Source organism: Pteropus vampyrus, unplaced genomic scaffold (assembly GCF_000151845.1).
Source record: "Pteropus vampyrus isolate Shadow unplaced genomic scaffold, Pvam_2.0 Scaffold21, whole genome shotgun sequence".
Lineage (NCBI taxonomy): Eukaryota > Metazoa > Chordata > Mammalia > Chiroptera > Pteropodidae > Pteropus > Pteropus vampyrus.
The window spans coordinates 9,275,150-9,279,177 of NW_011888802.1; the positions used below are offsets into that span (position 1 = coordinate 9,275,150).

General features: G+C 40.2%; 1 pseudogene; it reads right to left on the minus strand.

Moving 5' to 3' along the window:
- Nucleotides 1-2,199: 2,199 nt before the first annotated feature.
- LOC105289034 lies at nucleotides 2,200-3,254 on the minus strand (annotated as a pseudogene).
- Nucleotides 3,255-4,028: the final 774 nt, after the last annotated feature.

Below are 4,028 nucleotides of genomic sequence, written 5' to 3' on the forward strand. Positions count from 1 at the left end.
AGCTTTCTAGGTACTATGCACAAATAGGTTCCCTGGGAGCCAAGGTAAGCTATGTTGAAATATGCTGCAGTTACATCAGGGCAAGAGCTGACCCTGTGTGGTCAGCTCACTTCTGATAAAATGTAATAAAAAATCCTTGAGTAATTAAATCAGGACCCTAATTTTCCCACTAGAGAGCCCGTCGGTGTTAACAGAGCATAGACCCTGCAGGATGTGCTACCTGAGCTTCCCCTTGATAACCGAACAAGTTCCTCAAAGGCCATTTGCAGGATAATGTGAGCCAGTAAATATGAAGAGAAGCAAGGCTTGCACGGTACTTAGTGATACAAATATGACAATTCCTGTTGCTATTTTTGACTCTTGCAGAATTACAGTAGAAATAAGACAGCATCGAAAAGCTATGGCTTAACTGTGCTTATTTTGGGGTGAAGGTAGAGATAAGAGTTGGTGCAGTTAAAAATAAATGATTCTGTTGCCATGGTTTCCTTCTTTATAAATTCTTTTCAACATGAATTGCTGTTGTGTTTAATTTTAGATTCATGCAGATTTTCCACAAATAAGAATTCCTATACATCTGAGAAATGGTTTTTAAAAAGCTGTAGGAAAAGGTTTTTGGCAGTCTGGCTTGAACATTTCTGAGCAAAATAACCTGCAGGGTTCTGGCTTTAGACAACTACCAAAGGAAAATGAATAAAGAGAATGAGAACATAGAAAACTTGCCAGAAGACTACGTTTAAACTTCTGATTAAAACGAGTTCATATTATTGCAACATTTAAGGGCATGTGGAGTATTGAGGACTGCCTCTCAGAACTGTAGTGAGACAGATGCTTCTTCTATGAGTCGCTCTCTTGACAACCAACGCATAAAGGGTTATAGGTGCCAAATGTTAATTTAGACAAATATATGTTTGTTAATATCAAAAGCTCTAATCGTTTTTAAAACCAATTATATAACCTCAGATACAATTCATTTTTAATAAGGTGTCAGAATTACTTATAATGCATACCTCCTCTAAAATATTTCACTTTTTAAAAATTAATAATGGATATTCCAAATTTGAAAAACATAAGTAAAAAGAAAGAGTTGTCTTTTACCAAAAGAATTCTTTTCTTTTGTGTGTGTGTGTGTATGTGTATTTACTATAGGATTGCTTAAATGGTGAAACCTCTACCACAATTAAAACAGGACCTGATTTTTAAAAAGAAGAATCAAATTACTTGAGCAGAAATGTATTATAATACTGTTGCTATGTAAACAGTGGGCACTGAAATATTGGTAAATACTGTTTCAAAAGTATATTTAATGATTAAAGAGTTCACAGTATATTATTTTTGCTGTGTGTTTTCTCTTTCTAAAGATTTTGAGGTTAATCATAAAAAATTCAGAAGTTAGAATACATGAGTTCTAGATAGTAAAGGATGAAATTCATTATGACTGAAAAGAAATGAGTGAACCGTATATGTCTTTTTAAACTTATTTTCTAATTCTGTCATTCTGCTTTATTACAGTAATTAATCAACTTTTTGTTAAGTGCACATTTAGTGTTTTATTCATGCTAACTTTATTTTTGCTTTTTCTTAAAAAGAACTGAAAATTCAAAAGTGAAAATGATTCTTGCAGTATTTCAGGCCAATTAAAATTGAAACAATAGTTTGTGGTATTTCTTTCGATGTACTCTAAATTTAAATTTACACATAAATTTTGGAGGATTTTGGGTGTGGGCTTGTGTGTGTCTGTGTGTTTGTGCATATGTCAGTGTGTGTGTGCACATTTGGGGCAGGAAAGGGGTTTGATTTTAAGATATTACAACTAAGAGCACAAACATTTCCCAAGTTGATGGAATAATTACACCAATCTCCACTTCTCTCTTTAGGTGTGAGGAGATTGCCTCATGTTTCCTAATATCTCTATAATATAATAATCAGGAAAAAAATTGTGAAAATTCAGAGGTTTAAAATTTCCATGCAAAGATAAGACCTTCTTGTTAGAGTAGACTTTTTCAAGCTCCTGCTCTTTCTGGGGAGCTGAGATAGCCAAGACATGTTTCTTTGATTTGCTCTGAGCCTTGCTTATGGCTGACTTGGAAGAATAGTTGACCAGGTTTTTCTTTCTTTTTTTTTTTTTCTCACTACAAAATTATTTATTACAACACACAGCTTTAGAGCAAGCCTCTTATGTACGAGCACAGACTACCTTAACTAGGAGGCCCCTTTCTTCCCCCTTGCCTTGTAGAGCTCTTCTATCAAGTCTTTCAGATACTGGATCTCTTTGGTCAAGGAATCTGCCCTCTCTTTCAGAGCCTCATTCTTCTTTTCTAGCTCCTTACACTCACCAGTGACAGCCTCTTGCTCTGCCCTCTTCTTCTGGTGGTCCCTAGTGGCTGCTGTCTTGTTCTGCTCCAGTTTTTTCAGCTTCTTATCCAGTTTCTCACCCCTTCCTTTTTCTGCTACTGTCTTCTCTCCAGGAGGGGCATGTGGTTTGGGGTCAGGTAGACCCACAAAGGATATCTGGAGACAGCAGGCTCCTAATTGGAGAGGCTCTGGAGGTAGAAGGGCTATGCTGGAGAGAGCCAGATAGGAATTAGGGCTCACACAGATACTACTATCCTTATCTAAAGTGGCATCTTCCTACTTTATGCACTAAGGGATCGTGGTAATGTAAGCAGTAGAATCTGATTTCTATCTCCTTCAGAGAGCTGCCTAGCTCTAAACTAAACTAAACTAATGATCTGGAGTGGAGAACAGGCCCCTTGGGGAAAGGAGAAGAGGTTGCAGGAAGGTGAAGGAGGCAACCTGGTTGGTTTGGGGTAAACTTTCTGAGATGGCCAATTTGGTTCGTTGTCTGAGGGAGCTCCTTATTAGTTTCCCAGACTGAGGGGTCAAAGAGATCACATGTTTCATCCAACGTGGCCAAAAGCTCATTGGGCTTGGTTTCCTGGTCATCTAAACTTAACAGAGACTCAAAGTCAAACTCCTTCAGATCCATTTTCTCCACCATCCAATCCATCCTGGAGAAGGCATCCTCCTTGTCGTTTTCTGAGGCATTGACCAACTCCTCCAAGCCAGCCATTCGGAGGGGCCTCGCCTTAGCCTTGTCACTAGAGAATCCATGAGGTTCGAAGTGCTTGGCCACCTCCAGGTAGTCGTCTAAGAGACCCAATCTTTCTTCAGCCCAATCTTTCTTTCTACTGGTCGAAGGGGAACATCAAGTCCCCCTCTAACACCTCGCAGCTCAGGAAGCTCATCCCGGTCATGTTGCGGGGCTTTGCTGGAATCGAGGAATGTGCTTAAATCTAAGGTGTATTTGTTGGTTACAGCTGGATACCGTGAGAAGTGCCATGGCTTCAGCTGCTGAGATGTGCTACGGAGCCTGGTGCTGCTGCCACCAGCCCTGCTGCCTCTAATGCGCCATGGTGGCGGTGAACCTGCGGGAGCGGAGGAGGGAAGGAGCGCGCTCACGGAGCAACTCTACATCTGTGGGTGGGAGGAAGAGAAAAAATGACCAGGTTTTCTTAATAGCAGCTTGCCTCTGCCCTAAGCTAAAAGTTACATGGGCCTTTGGACAACCGTGGGGATTCTGTAGCTATTAAGTCATTTGGCATTGCCATAAAAACTCAAGCTATGTCCTCTTGTGATAGGCTAGTGTATACTGGCCTTCCCACCAAGAACAACTTGACAAGCTTAACAAAATACTTTTCAAGATTCTGCTTGAAGATTTAGAGAGCTATCAAGGCAGTCAGACTCAAGGAGCCAAGATCTCAATAGGAGGATAAACTCATTGACATAAGCCTCACATTTTGTGCCACTTTTCCCTTGAGCTATCTGCCCTTCCAAAGCAGCACAGACAGAAAGGCTGAGAAGTTTAGGAGAAAGTGAATATAAAGAGACAGAGAAATTTAGTTGAGTTTTTTACAGTCTCACAAGCCTGGGGACTGAATAATTGGACTCCTGGACTGAGGGGCCAACAGCCTGGAGAGAAGGTAAGCACAGAGAAGCTAATCCAACAATCTGAGATAGAACCTAGAGGA